The sequence below is a fragment of the Cebus imitator genome, unplaced genomic scaffold, assembly GCF_001604975.1.
Source record: "Cebus imitator isolate Cc_AM_T3 unplaced genomic scaffold, Cebus_imitator-1.0 Scaffold7, whole genome shotgun sequence".
Taxonomy (NCBI): Eukaryota; Metazoa; Chordata; class Mammalia; order Primates; family Cebidae; genus Cebus; species Cebus imitator.
In genome coordinates this window covers 5,630,101-5,646,772 of record NW_016107322.1, presented here as the reverse complement: position 1 = coordinate 5,646,772, position 16,672 = coordinate 5,630,101, and the positions used below count along the sequence as shown (strand labels likewise).

At 36.3% G+C, this 16,672-nt stretch overlaps 1 long non-coding RNA gene and 1 other non-coding gene across 2 annotated transcripts in view; one reads left to right on the top strand and one right to left on the bottom strand.

Annotated features, from left to right (window-relative positions):
* The window catches only part of LOC119472861, a 193,895-nt gene that overhangs the window by 89,207 nt on the left and 88,016 nt on the right, over nt 1-16,672 (top strand). The gene's annotated exons all lie outside the window — the stretch shown is intronic.
* On the bottom strand, nt 2,583-2,655 carry LOC119472995. Its single transcript, XR_005202162.1, has one exon. It is a non-coding gene; the product is annotated as a small nucleolar RNA SNORD74 (small nucleolar RNA).

Below are 16,672 nucleotides of genomic sequence, written 5' to 3'. Positions count from 1 at the left end.
ATATAAAACAGTTGAGATCATGAAAGCTTGGTTTTATGTATTTTTTTCCAACATAAAAAAATGTGTTCCATATAAGTAATAGGTTATAAAGAGAAAAAAAAAACAATGGGAGGGTATTCTGTTTTGTGAAGTGAGGTTTAACGCCGATGGGAGAAAATATTACAACAGTACTTATTCCATTAAAACAATCACAGCCAATACTGCTTTGCTCATTTTTTTCCTTAAAAGAATTCTTCTCAACAGATTCCCCTATGATTTTCATGAATTTGTAAGTTATAGAAGTTTTCTAATACTTTGAAGAATAGTCTTATTGCTTCTCTTTCATATTCTAAGATGCTTTTACCAATCAAGTGCATTTTACAGTTTATAGCCCACTGTTTTAAATGCATCTGTAATATATAACTTAGAGCAGAGTGTCTCACAATTATCCTGAAAAAAGTTTTTACAAAGCAATTAGAAAAATAATTGCCTATTAAAAGGTTAAGATTGGTTTGAGTAGGGAGAGCAGAAACTGAACTGTGAAACTGAAAGCATTCATTGTTAGAGGAAACATACGCACCAAATCCGAAATTAAAGAAAACTCACAAAATACGTATCTTGGCAAGGGGAATTGTTTGAATTTTCTAAAGCTGTCAGTCCATTTTCTCTATTTTTTTTTTCCTGTTAAAGAGAAACTTCAAATGGAAAGCTTCACCTTTTGTATAAAGTTGAAATGTTTTATTATTGCAGGATTGTTCTACACTGTATAAAACCAGAACAATTCAATAGCTTCCGGGGGGCCAGGGGATGTGGAAACAAATGAGAATCTTTCTATCATTCTAGAATGCCCACAGCAAAGCAAAAATAAGTATAAAAATCTGTGGTCGTTTCCTTGAGAAAAAGAATCTTTTGATTACAGCAGTTATTTGAATACCCATTCAGGCTCTTTTGTAACATGTAGTAAGTGCACTTCTCCCAAAAAATACTCTTACGGAACAAAACTCAAACATAAACTATGTTTAGATGCTGCATTTCAATATGTCACCCCATAGGATTAAGCAAAGGTTGTTTTTTTTTTTTTGCGTGTGCACTAAAAAATAAATTTCCCAAAGTTAATTTACCTTTGTTTGTTTTTCATCTTATTGGTATATTTCCAATATGTTTTCTGATTTTTTGTCAGTTTCAAATATATAAAATGCGAAAAATAACAAGTCTGAAACTGACTTCAAATTCTAAAAGTGATAAAGTATTGTGAAAGTTACTTAGAGAAGACAATTTTTCTCTGATTTATCCTGCCATATCACAGACGCTGGAGAATGCAATAAGATGGAGTTATTTTCTCTTTCTTGAGTTTTCTGACTGTTCAAGGAAAATACCAGAAAAGAAGTAGGATTCCAGTAATACTATGAGCCACTTCCATGGGCCTCTAAATCCTATAGAAAAAAAAAATAATATGTCTAGTTTGCTTCTTACTTGATCATACTTGACAACCATATAGACACTGCTAGGGCCATCATGAGTAGCAGGCAGTACGTTTGACTATTTTGGCCCCAGAAGTCTTTATAATTGTAATCAGTTTCTTCATTAGTCCAAGCTGTGCCAATACCCCTAATCAGGCATAGTGTCATTTTAAAAATTAAAAATAATCCACATTCAACAACATCAACAACAACAACCACCTCTCAGCCTAAGCTATGTCCTCTGTGTGAACTCACTCTGTGGAGCAGTTGCACCCAGCTCCTGGGCCCTGATTTACTTGGCATACTTCAGGTTAATCAAATCCCCCCACAGTGAGGTGCACACACATTTAGAGGACCAGAGCCCACTCTAATGCTAACTGATTCTGCTGTCATTTTTAATATTTTCATGAGTTTTTTTAAATGACATGTTTGTGCATGGCAGAAATAGCCTGACTTCTTACTGCTGAATAGACTGCCCACCAACTAAATCAAAGAGCAATAAATGAAATAAAAAATTATAAGATGTAGAAAATATTTAATGCAAGATAGTTTTAGTTTCTGTTGCTCAAAAAAGTTTCACATTCCATGAAACTTGTCTTTTCCCTGGGGTTAAGCTCCTGAAGCACCTGGGAAAGTGAGCAATGACTACATTAAAAAGCGTAAAGCATAATAAAACAGTGTGATATGTTTTGTTTTTACTTGTTTTAGAATGTACTAACAATTTCTTATGTCTCACAATAGAGGCATACATGTATAAAGACTTAAAACTACTCTTACTGTATTCACATTTTCTGGGGCCTTAATGCCATGGTAGACAATATCAGTCTGTAACTGGGGCAAATTTACATGACATCAGATACAAGGCCCAGCAAGTCAAAAGTGGATGAAACAGGTTCACTGATGCATGCTATGTGTCTTACCTGGCAGGCAGCCATCAGCTCCTGCTTCAGGTGACCAGTGTCTGCAGGTGAAACCAAACTGTACATTTTGCTCTTAGTGTCTTAGGATGAGTTGTTTTCAGTCATAAATAATGTTTGAAATGTAAGCTCTTTTGCTCTGGAATCCAGGAGCAACCAGCCACTAATGATCATTTTGCAAACTACTTAGTCATCTATCAGCTAAGAAAATAATGGTCTCTCTCTTGTTTTTCTGTTAGAGCTGTTAGCATTCATCAACAACCTTGGAGGTCCCTACCAACATAGGCTTCACGAGAGACTGTTTTTTGTTTGTTTGTTTTTTTTTTTTTTTTAGTAGCAAAGATAGATTACTTAAGATTTTTTCTCCAAGTATGAACATAGAAAATATAAAATATTCAAGCTCTAAATCATGCTTTGGATATACCTTCTAATTTTCACTTTGAACTACTTGTGATAAAATGTGACATTTATATTTTGTCATATTATCCAATATATAATTTTTAAAATAACAGTTACTAATATGTATCATAGTCTTACATTATTATTTAAAATAATAGAAGAATAAAGTGATGTAGAATATCTATGTAGGCACATATTTTTCCATGAACGTTACATGCAATGTAAAGATGATATGTTATGAAGAAAGAACAGTCACTTATATGTAATTAAATTTCAAAATGATAAAGAAAAAAATTACTGGAAGGAAGAAAAAAATCTGCCGTTCAGACAACTACATTGAAGGTTTGTTTTTATTTTTATTTTGTAATACAAACTTTTGTTCCATAATAACTTGTAATAAGCTCAAGATGTGGATTATTAAATGAATTATTACTACATATAGCCTAGAAGTAGGACCACATTGTAAACTATCGAAGGTATAACACACTAGAACAGGCCATGTGATTGTGGTTAACACACTCATACTGAGTGTAGGCAAACCTTCACCTTCTGGAATTTTACATGTGCTGTTTTGCTCTTTCGTTTACTTCTTCCTGTGATCAATACCCGGGCAAAGCCAGAGCTCTTCAGGAGAAGGTTGAGATTATAACAATGTCAGCTTTTGCTTTTAGCGGAGTGATGAGGTTATCAATAATGCATTGGAGATCTTGGGAACCTTCGACATGCACATATCACAGCTGCCCCACATTTACTGTAGGACTTGCAGGCTTGAGCTGAGTTGTCACCACATCTGTGTTTGAGGAGCCGTTGATGCAGTCTCAAGTAATCTTGGGCACATAGGGAAAGCTGCTGAGATTATTTAACTGAAACGTTGCATTTGAGGAGGTTATTTAGGAGTGAGAATATGTCTATGAAATTGCTTTTATTAAGAAGCCTGTTCAATATTCCTTTAATAACTTTTTGTCTCCCTAGCTCCCTCCTAATGTTTTTAAGTTTTGTTGTTTCTCTGACAAGTTTATTCATATCCTAACAGCTTGTCTGGCAGCAGGGTTCATGTTTTTTACTTGGGCTTTCTGGTCACGGTGGTGGCTGAGAGTAATGGAGAGGGGGAATAAGTGAGTGTGGAAATGCAAAGCTGTCTCTTGTTACATTTTATCGATCTCATTCTGGTGTCATTCAATTAAGACAGAAATGTGATGGATAGTCTCTGCACAGATTCCTGGGTTGCTCTCCATCCATTGCAGATAAAGCTTTTGTGTTTTATTTTGGGGGAAGGGATGGGGAAAGGGCATGGGCAAGTGGGAGAAATCAAATATGCTATGTGATCTGAATTACAAATCAATGTCTCTCTAAGGACGCTCCAAAATGTCAAACATGCCATGTTTATATTTTCACATACACAGAGTACTTCTGTTGATGTATGAGATGGGTTACTAGAATTTAAGTTGGGGTTAATTATTGTTGATTTATTTTCAAAGACCTATGAGCTAACACCACTCTTCTACCAGCCCAAGATAATTAAAAATGAGCCACATAGAGGGACACTTGAATCCAACTTATGCCATTTTGAAGTTTGCAAAAATGAGAAATTCTTTTCTCATTTTTTAATGAGACTGTGATTCTAGGTTGACCTTTTTGCAAATAGATTTTAAGGCTGATAAAATGAAAATAGTATGTCATTTTTTTTTTAGTTTATAAACAATTCATTCTAATCATTGCCTATGTTATCAAGAAGTGTACTATTGTGAGTAAATTTCAGAATTTAGGATGGTATGAATTCTGATCCTTACTGTTGATGACGTATCTTTCCTTAACTGTATCGCTGCCTCTATTTGCTGCCAGCGTTATAACGAGGATAGTGGGAATTCATGGATGTGAGAGGCTCTAAAAGTAACAATTCATGTGTGCAGTGTTTTTAAAGACATTAAAATAGCTACTGCATATAATAAAAGCAGGATATGTTAAGCAAACTCCCTTGTCCTTCTCCAAACAATGCCAGATTCAAATTGAGCATTCATAATTTTCTAATCGAGGTTATGGCTTCTGATAATTAATCCACACTAAAAGGCAGTATGGAATAAAAACATAAGCAGGAGTTTTGATATTAGATCAATATGTTAATGTCCAGGCTCCCTTATATACTTGATATGTGACCTTGAAAAACATGCATGCAGCCTGTAGTTTAAACCTTAATTTCATTATTGGAAGAATAAATAGCATTGCTCTGAGAATTATGAGACTAAGAATATGGAAATGATTGCTCCATGCTTGTCCTGTGTACTTGGCCCATGGGAGACATCCAACACATTTAGTTTTATTCTGAATCCCCCTTTATGGTTTTGACACTGAGTAATTTGGCCCTATAATAAGCTTGCTCAGTCATTTGGGAAAGGAATGTAAGCAAAGAAAAATAATACACTTGGGTCCTACCACTGTGAGTCAAAAATCTTCCAGATCCTAATTCACAGAAGCTAATTTACCAATCTGTGTGATTTTTTTTTCAGTCATTTTACTAAAAAAAATAATAATAATAATTGTCACTGAAAGCTTATCCTAAAATTTTATTTATGGAAGGCACTCAGTGTGTTCTGTCTTAATCCAGATTTATCAAAGATTTTAAACTATTGTGCTTTGATCCTAAAATTAAAGAGCAGCTGCTAGTTAAAGAAGTTAGTTACTAATTTTTCAAAAATTAAACAGCACTTGGAAATGATTTGGGTGGGGATTTAACTGAAAACCCACATTGTAACCCACTCAATAGTGTAGAAAACACAAAAATCTCATGCTGCTGGTATATGCCATGTAGGTATTGTTAAAAACTATACATATATATATGAGGTGGGACCTGACTCTCTTTATTTTTACTTTTTCTTTTTATTATTATTATTATTTTATTTATTTATTTATTTTTAAAGACGGGGTTTCACCATGTTGGTCAGGCTGGTCTTGAACTCCTGACCGCAAGTGATCCTCCCGCCTTGGCCTCCAAAGTGCCTGGATTACAGGCATGAGCCACCACACCCAGCCTATTTTTACTTTTTCCTTCTGAGGTTCTGCATTTTTAAATTGGATGTTTAAAGAAAACCATCATTATGAGTCAAGGCTTACCAGATATACATCAAGTAGAATTGACATCTATTTAAGGAAAATACATCCATAAGACGTAGGTAGTATATAAAGAAGTTTTTTTACATGATCCAAACATAAGACATAATTAGAGCACGTCTGGGAAAAGAAAAGGATGTATCCTAAATATTTCACATGATTTTTTTCGATTGTCTACTTTGTGTGTGCTAAGACTGCTTAATGTATACTTTACAAAAACACTACCAACACTTCGACTGAAGATGTAATGAGAATAAATTTCTATACTCTCACATCATCATTGTGCACTCATTAAGTATTACTGGGTAAGGAACACACCTGTGTGCTTGTGCTGGGAATTAGCCTGAATCATTTTATTCATTTCATAGAGGGCATGAATAGTACTCCTTGATGTCCCAGGATAGTTTTATGGTTTTTCCCTTTAGGGTAGGAATTGCAGTGGTATGTTTGGTGGTTCTCATATCCTTTGAGCTAGTTCAGGTCTAATCTGGGTGTGGGTGCTTTTCCACTCTCTTGGATCCAAGAAGGTGCTACTGAAAAGCAACTTTCCAAGTTGTACTACATTCAACAGCTAACTGATGGAATTTTAAATATTCTATAAGGTAGGTTTTAAAAAATTACAAGTAACTATGATTTACAGAATTTACAGAAACAGAGGCTCTAGTTTGGGATCTTACCTAATACATTGTAAGTTTCAGTGTTCAGTTCCAGAAGAACACATAATCTAATCATGGTGGCAATATTGCCTCCCCTTAAATTCTTAAAAATCTGTTTTCATGGCAATTGACGAGATAGTTAAGCACCAGTTGCCAGTGATATATGTTTTTCTTTTTAAAAATTCTTTGCTGCCTGTAGTTAATATTAAAAACTTTATTGTTGTTTACATTCCGTTTCTTTTTTTTTCCCCATTTATTTATTTTATTGCACTTTAGGTTTTGGGGTACATGTGGAGAACATGTAAAATTGTTGCATAGGTATACACGTGGCAGTGTGATTTGCTGCCTTCCTCCCCATCACCTACATCTGGCATTTCTCCCCTTGCTATCTCTCCCCAGCTCCCCACCCCCCACCATCCCTCCCCTATTTCCCCCCAACTGACCCCAGTGTGTAGTGCTCCCCTCCCTGTGTCCATGTGTTCTCATTGTTCAACACCCACCTAGGAGTGAGAATATGCGGTGTTTGATCTTCTGCTTTTCTGTCAGTTTGCTGAGAATGATGGTTTCCAGGTTCATCCATGTCCCTACAAAGGACCCTACAAACTCATCGTTTTTGATGGCTGCATAATATTCCATAGTGTATATGTGCCACATTTTCCCTATCCAGTCTATCGTCGATGGGCATTTGGGTTGGTTCCAGGTCTTTGCTATTGTAAACAGTGCTGCAATGAACATTCGTGTGCACATGTCCTTATAGTAGAACAATTTGTAATCCTTTGGATATATACCCAGTAATGGGATTGCTGGGTCAAATGGAATTTCTATTTCTAGGTCCTTGAGGAATCGCCACACTGTCTTCCATAATGGTTGAACTAATTTACACTCCCTCCATTTCTTTATAGGCTTTCTTTCCAGTTAGAATACAAGCTTTGTAAAGTAAAAGACAATTGCAGATGATAAAGGAAGTCTGAAGTAATCACGATGACAATACTTAGTGCCCTCAAGAAACAGAAGGTTTCTATATTCTTGTTTCTTATTTTTCGTTCATCAAAGAGGATTTAAAGGAAGATGTCATCACTTAGACCCTGGCAGTTCCTTCTCTTTTACACTTAAACCTCTACTTTACGTTATTGAACTAACAAGATGTTCTAGGCATTCTGTTGCAGGCAAGATATAAACAATTTCAAATTTATCAACTATATACAAGATTATGTTAAGTTTCGTAATCATTGTGTGCCTATCTTTATGTTTGCAGGATTCTGACGAGTATCTGCCTCCGTTGGCCTCTCTGTCTTTGTCTTCATATCTTTCCTGCATGGCTTTCTGGCCATAGCAACATGGTTTGAAATACTTCCTCAGCAGTCTGCTACCATTTATCTCAAATAGATTATTCTTTTGAAATATCAAAGTATTTGTTAATATCTTTTTTTGTTAAAGTTTCAACCTAAGACAACTTCAAGTTGATATTCTCCAAATGAGACTCTGATTCAATAAAGTCCATTCTCTCTATTGGCTCATTCTCTCTGAATATCTCTCTGTCTTACTTTTCAAACCTTACTCATCTCTTCCCCTCTATTTGTGTTGGCAACTCTTTAGAATGCTAACATTGGAGTTTTGAATATGGTATGAATCTTAGTGGTCACGCACTTCATCTCTGTGCTTTCACAGTTGAAGGTCCGGAGGCCCAGAAAAGCTATGAGAGCTTAAATCTAAGAGGAAGTTTAGGAAAGGTCTTTTCCCTGTGGAGGCCTTTAGATGCCTTACTGAGGGTCAACCCTATCATCTTGTCTTAGAGTTTGCAGGGCAGAGTTCCTTGTCTTATCTTTCTGCCCATGGTAGCTGGCACCTTGGAGGAGGCCAATGTATGCTTGAAATCTATATGCCATATCTGAAGATGTTTTTAACACATGATGAGTTAAATTTCATCTTCTCAAATGCAGATGTCCTAATTATGGATTCTGAACATGAGGAGGAATTTGAATGTTTTATAACTATGTGTTGATAATTTTCTCTTTATTGAGGTCTGTTACTCTAGAGGAAAGAGTTGGGGCCCTGTTTTTCTGTTTCTCCTCAGATCATTAATATTCTCATAATTTTTATACTAGAAGAAGGTATATCCAAGCTTATTTTCTGAGTAAGATTCTTTTTGAGAATAACTGGTGTCTGCTACACATAGGAATTTGACAAGCTGTTTTGGTAGTGTAAGTTTGAACAATATTCTGCTAGGAATAGAAGATATACCCTCAAATCACACATTGAAAAAGATATCCAGAATGAAACCAAGAAATTCTTCATGTGGATCAACCTTCTCACTATATTCCCACTGAAGTATTTTACCTCCTCTCTCATCAAAATCTGATTTATCTCATGGGTTTTTTGTTTTGTTGTGTTTTGTTTTCAGTCATTAATGAATATAATGTCAGCCTTTTGGCTATCACTTGAATTACATAGTTGAATATTGAACCAAATTTGTCTCTGGCCACCAGGCACAGTAAGCTTTCTAAAAGACTGACTTGTAACAGATTGAATTAAGAGTGTGGGAAAGGGAAGTGGAATTATCTGGGCAAGTTGGTCAGTGAGAATAGAGGTAAAGCAACAAAGCCATGTTGCTTTCACCTGTCACTTGGGAAAAAATAATTTTGGAGTGCTTACCCATAACTAAAGATGGCTTCAAATATAGACAAGTACTTCTTGGCTTGTTTCCTGTCATGTTATATTATCTATGTTTTATTCATTCAAGCAGGTTCATAAAGAGAAAAGCTCACTGTTTTGGGCTAAGCCGAGTCCAAATGTTCCCTGACTCTGTTGCATTTGGTCAGAAAGCCTATTTGGTTATTGTACTCAAGGCTGATAAAAGTCCTTGAGGATTAACTCTCACATAATCAAATTTACAAGAAAATCAACAATAGAAAAAAGAAACCTACCATGGATAAATAGAGGACATATATACTTGTTAACTGGTCAAAACATTTTCTTCCCAGTGGAATAGTTAATTCAGGAAATCATATTAGTGTGTATATGACCATTACAGTTTATAAAATCAAAATAAATTTTATACATTAATCCTAATGATTATCACCAGATAATTATCACCTGAATTTCCAGTCAAGTGAATAGGAATCAGGAGTCTCTAACATGGTTGGTGGAAAACTCCACTATCTTGTCCCATTTTTATACTCATGCAAATTATCATTGCTTATGAGTAAAATAAGTCAATGGAATGCTTGGTATCATTAAAAACAGATAAAGGTAACTAGGCAAAATATAATCACAAAAGTACAAACTAGTTAACAAAAGAATGTCACTGATAGGCATAGATGTCTGTTTTGGTCCTCTGTTTATCTATCTGTCTGTTTTTATTTTAGCAAGTAGCAGTTTAACTGCTAAGTTTCAAATGCAAGAAAAAAGAAAAAAAAACCTGTGTTATTAGAGTACCTGGAATGTTTCTTCCAGATTTCACAAATATATGCAAAAAGTCCCTGAACAACTCTACTGTTTTACTCACTTTCTAAATTTTGGAAGGTAGGTTTTCTGTTTTTCTCTTATCATCAAAAACCAATCAAAGTTGTCTTATGTGAGCTCTATGTTCAGCAGAGAGTGACATAAGTGTACAAAAGACCACTTTTTATCTTAAGCAATTTGCAATACAGCTAGGTAGAAATCATCTTGAAATACAAGGAAAACTAAGAATTTTAAGTCAGTTCTAAGTGCTAAGGAAGTGATGCAAACCATACCCTCTTCAGAAATTCAAAAGAGAATTTTTTTTTTCTATGTAGCCTGGAGCAATCAGAGAAAGATTTTTGGAGGAAATGTGATTTGTGAATGGTTTTAAAAGAAAGAGACAGACAAACCAACAGAGGAAAAAAAAAATTCCAGAGAACTCTATATCTCTGCTCACAATCTCAGGACCATGGAAAAATACTTGGAGAAAATGGACCCACAAAAAATTGCCCCAGGGCATCATGGGGGTTATCTAGAGCAAAAAAAAAAAAAAAAAAAAAGACTAACATTCATTGCATGTTTGTGCTCTGGTTGACCTTAATCAGTGGTTTTATGATCCAAATGAAATTATGTGTCTCAATGAATAAATACTTAACTATAATATAAAACAATAGGGGCACTTTAATATGTTGGGCAGGTGAGTGAGTGAACATATGTAGGGAAACATTATTTTCAAGTCTTGTATAAATTCATGAGAGGTACTTATCTGCCAACATCTTTTAGATCTTTTTTGATGTAGACTAAAACATTATATATTCACAATGGGAAAGAGATGTACAAAATATCATAAGAAGCAATAACATAGGCCAGGCATGGTGGCTCACGCCTGTAATCCCAGAACTTTGGGAGGCTGAGGCAGTGGATCACGAGGTCAGCAGATCCTGATTATCCTGGCTAACATGGTGAAACCCCGTCTCTACTAAAAATACAAAAAATTAGCCAGACATTCTGGCCTGTGCCCAGCTACTTGGGAGGCTGAGGCAGGAGTATCACATGAACCTGGGAAGCAGAGGTTGCAGTGAGCCAAGGTCGTACCACTGCACTCCAGCCTGGGCCACAGAGTGAGACTCTGTCTTAAAAACAAAATGCAATAACGTGTGAAACAGGCCTCATAGTTTCCCACTCATCTACCCCTGAAATCCTGCTCCTTTCCAATTTCCCGTCTCTGTAAATGGCAGCAACACTCACCCAGTATCTCAAGTGTAAAACCTAGGTGTGATACATTTCTCTTTTTTTCTGACACCCACATTCTTTCTGTCAGCAAGTCTTGCCAACTTGACTTTCAACTCTGTTCCAGTACAGTCAGTTCTCCCTACCCCAGAGCTACCGCTTTTCCTAGAGCCACTGTCATCTGCTGCAATAACCCTCTAAATGATATTTCTGTTTCCAGTCTTCTCCCCCTAGAGTTAATTTTGCTCACACCAGTTAAGATGATTTTTCAAAAATGCAAATTAGATAAAGCTTTCAATAGTCTCTCATTAGAAAAAATTTTAACTGCATACCCTTGCCTACCTGAGTCTGCATTATGAAGCTTCTGCCTATGTGTCTGGCTTCATTTCCTACCACTCTCCACTAGCATATCATGCCCTAGCCACACTGGCCTTGAAGACAGTCCTCTAACATGCCTTAATCCTCCTAGTCTCAGACACTTTACACTTACTCTATCTGCCTAGAATACTCAACCTTCACATAGGTTTCTCTTTGTTACATTCAGGCTACCACTAAGCATCTTCCGCCGAAAGACCTTATCTGACCTCCCAACCATTACTTCCAATTCATTACTCTCATCTCGTTATCCTCATTTGTTAAGCATCATGGGACTTGTTACTCACATTATATATTTGTTTATTTATGTGTATTTGCTTATTGTCTTTTTCCTAATGTAAGTCCCATAATAGCAAAGACATTGTCTCTTTTGCTTATCCCCAGAATCTAGAAGAATTTAGGGCACAAAAGAAGTATTTGATAAGTATTTGTTGAATGGATTCATTAAAGAAAGTGGGACATAGTTTGGAAGACTTCTTCTGACGGAGTGAAAAGTTATTTTGTAGCCTGGAGGGCCTGGATTATCATCTCAGTTTAGACACATGCTTTCCTTCTGGACTTGGAGAAATCACTAAACACCTCAGTTTTTGCCTATAAAAAATGGAAATAACACGAATTATAAGTCTGGTTTGCAGAGAAAATTAGAGATAATAATCATTATAAACACAATGGTTGGCCAATAGAAGATGTTTACTGATATAATAATAAAATAGTGAATGTAAGTGTAATAACTCCAGGAGACTGAGACAAGAATCACATGAACCTGGGAGGCAAAGGTTTCAGTGAGCCAAGATGATGCTTCTGCACAGCCTAGGCAACAGATTAAGAATCCATCAGAAAAAANAAAAAAAAAAAAAAAAAAAAGAGTAATGACTCAGTGCCCCGGATTCTAGCCAGAATTCTTCACTAAAGAAACATAAAATATAAACACCCACTCCCAACCCTTCAACTCATTATCAGTGACTTCTATCAGACTCTTGAATATGCACCCTTGGGAAATGAAGTAAGAACCATAGCTTAAATAGTTTATACTCATATGGGACAAAACAATGAAAACACACCAGAGGGAACAATCTTACACTGGAAAAGAAATCAACCCAATGACCTAATGTATCTTTTTATTATTTCTTGGGAACTTGTATGTTTAATTCATAGAATTCTTTACTGTTTCTATGTTGGAATTCACTTATGTGAAAACTACACTCCTATCAACAAAATTGGACTTTAAAAAACCCAAGGATTTTAGTACTGAAATGCTTCTGTGCAATATATTAACATTCATTGACTAGATGAATCCCCACGTGCACTTTGTGTAAATTACAAAAAGTTGCCCTTTCTTCTATGCACATGAACTCATCTACCCTTGCAGGTGTAATTGGACTCATGCTTAAGGCTTGGTAAGCAAGCCTGGGCTATATTTTAGTCTCACTCACCACCTGGTCAATCTTCCTTTCACAGGGCTCAGGCCACACAACCATATGCAAGATCCTGTAAATATTAGGTAATGAATACAAAGACAGAAAAAGATTCTGAATAGAGTGAACTGAAGATAGACAAAGGTCAGCTATGCCTTTCTTCAGTTGGCAATTTTTAACAGCATGTAGAATAAAAGAGACATGCAGTTTCTACAACAGAAAAGCAATTACAGGCATGTCACATTTAAATGTGGATCACTGATTATTATTGACCCAAACTCTAGAAAACATTCTTGTCCAAATAGCATGCTTGTCAGTATTTTAAACCTAAAATCTAATTTGACAAAGTTGTAGTAATGTTAGGGTAGGAAAGGGAGGAATTGATCAGGAACTGAGTAATCCCTGCTCCTTAGAGAATATCTTTAGTGTTAACTTAATTAACTTAATTCTAATGGTCTTTACTGTGTATCCTCTCCTCTGTTGGACATTTCGAGTTGTAGAAAAATGTGTGGAAACAGTTTTGGACCCCATGGAAGCAATACTTAGGAGCACCATATCAGTGTATGTATCTCTATAATACAGAACACAGTAATACAGAAGCCATGACAACAAAGGAGGCAGGTCAAAGGAAGAAAAATCTACATACTGACAGGTGAATCAGAAAAGTTGCATGGGAAAAGTGGGCTATTGCATTGGGAGCCTGTAAAGAGCAGGTCCACTCTGTCATCTTAATTGGCTTGGTAAGCAGATCCTGGCTTTCCGTATTAAAGCTTGTCCTTTGAATGAATGAGAGCACTAAAACTTTCAGCTGGAGGAAAACAACATGAATAAAAAGGAAAAATGGAAGAGTGGGCCCTCTTTAGGGAACAGCAGACAATCCACTTTGGCAGGGATTTGCCGGGTGTATACATGGAAAGAAGAGGTGTGAGTTGAGGTTGGAAAGATATGAAAGTGTTCACCCGTAGACTAGATTCTAGGGGAATGTGTTGTTTTTCTATTTTCCTATTGTTTTTCGGATAATATATATCTTTTGAAGTCTTTTGAACATGATCAGGCCTATAATCTATGAAGAATGAATTGCCATATGTATGTAGAAGGTATCTTTGAGACAGGAGTGTGAGAATGGTGTGTAAGAGGATGTTCTTATGTAGTATGTAAGAGAGGCAATAAGGACTTAATGGAAGACGAAAGTGAATATAATGAAGGTGACGATGTGACACGACTTAGTGTTTAGGTGAAACAGCAACAGCAACAACAAAAGGAAACAGAAGGATTAAAGATGACTGACATTTTGTGCCTGAGTAAATGAGAAAAGGGTGTAGAGTCAACAAAGTAGGTAAAGCTAAGAGGCCTTCTTAGAACTCTGGGAATTCATTCAATACTAATTCTTAACAAAAAGTGGAAGTTGGTCTGTAATATAAGCAGATTTTGACTGAGATTCATGATGTCTTAGCTTTTTTATAACTCTTTAAGATAACATTAATTCTTGTTTATTCATTAAGCTCAAAGTCATCTTATGAAGTCATGTATTTATGTACAGATTTCTGTTTTATCTTATGTAATGCAATCATATTTGATTTACAAATGTAAATGAACTCATGTGTTTAATCAAGAATAAAGACATAACACTGAATAACAGCCCTTAATGCTGATATTTGAATATCTTTCTCTTTCAGAGTTTGTATACATATACCCCTTCTAGATGCCCTCGCATTGCTGATTTATAAAATTTTTATTTTGACCATTGTAACTGACATAAATGATTTTTAAAATAGCTTGCAAAAACAAAAAGAAAGCTAAAAAATTCTGAGAAATTGTATTTCTGGATGTAAAATAGCAAGTTTAATAGAGGCTGAGGATACCATCAAGAAAATGATAATGAAGATAGTAGAAACAGATCATTGGCAATTAGGATTGATGCAAATTCTCTGACATTTTTAAGGGAAAATAGTCATATCCCTGGAGGCTGGAAGAAGTGCCCAACAATTCTGCAAGGAATAGGAAAGGAGATTTATGTATGGGGAAGACCTGTATATTCCACTAATAGAAAATTTTGGAGATGCTGTTTTTGGTCTGACGTCAACTCACTTTTGGAGTTCCAGCTTTATTTTACTATCCACCCATGTTAAATTCCCTCATCTACCCAATTGCTCAGGCCAGAAACCCAGGTGTCATACTTGACTTTTCTTTCTATAATTACCCCAATCTGATTCATCAAGGAGTGCTGTTACTTTTACCTCGAAAATATATTTTTAAACTATCCCATTCTGTTCATCTCAATTGCTACCACCATAGAATGCAACTCTCTCCTCTCAAACCAGAGCTATCGGAATAAGACCTCAACTGTTCTTTGGTTTTTCATCATTCTCTTTCTCTAACTTCTTTCCCATAGAGCAATCAGACTTATATTTTTAACTCATAGATCTGATAATGTCATTCTTTTCTTAAAAACTTCCAAAGTCTTTTCATTACACACAAATTGAACTTTTAAAAAAGGTGCAAAGGACCTGTGTTAACTGGCTGTTGCTCATCTCTCTTGATATGGTTTGGCTGTGTCCCCACCTAACTCTCATCTTGAATTGTAGTTTTCATAATCCCCACTTGTTGTGGGAGGGACCAGGTGAAGATAATTGAATCATGGGGCCAGTTTCACCTGTCCTGTTCTCGGGCTAGTGAGTTGGTTTTCACGAGATCTGATGATTTTATAAGGAGCTTCCCGTTTGGCTGGGCTCTCTTTTCTTTCCTGCCGCCGTGTGAGGAAGGACGTATTTGCTTTCCCCTTCTGCCATGATTATAAGTTTTCTGAGGCCTCCCCAGCCCTGCAGAACCGTGAGTCAATTAAACCTCTTTCCTTTATAAATTACCCAGTCTTGGGTATGTCTTTATTAGCAGTGTGAGAAGAGACTAATGTATCTCTCATCACTCCTTTGAAGGGATCTCCAGGGAAGATATTCCTGGCATGAGAAACAGAAGGGAGAACCTTCTGTCCTTCCCCACCTCAGGCTTGTATTCCACCTTCATCACCTTTTTCAGGGCAGTTTCTACTGCACAATGATTAAAGTTGCTGTGGGGTGAAGCATGGATATCAGGGAACCTCCATTTTACTGTTACTGTCTTTACTGCGCTTCCCACCCTCTAGGGAGGGTGGTTTGATGCTCTTTGGATGCTTTTTGGGTGCATATTAGAGGACCTCCCTGGGAACATTTGACTATACTTCCTTTGTGTTGGGTAATAGAGTTTCCTCTCATTGCTGTGTCATCTTCAGCTCACATTTTTAGGGATCTATTCCACACATCTTTCTCCCTTATGATGTCCATTATCCTTCCAGGTGCTCTGTTAAGAGTTTCTTTTTAAGCTTAGAACTATGAATATGGTCCACAGACTATAATAATCTATTTTTGCACCAGTAAATTCTGAGAATTAAGCAGATATCAGCATTGTAGGAAGCTCTTCTTGAATCTGAAGCTGAAGCAGTTAGCTAATACAAGTGTAACATTTACTTTGTCCAGGCAGGATTCAAAGTCAACTCCACTCTGTCTTCAAACTTCAGCTCCCCAAGTGGTCCTACTGAAATCTCTTTCATTAAAATTGAGTGGAAAGGCAGGCACAGTGCTCCCCAAAGAAATCTTCCTCAGAAAACCCTCTCACGTCTCCTCATTTCAAGCCTCATATAGTTTCAATGTGTTCACAGCCAC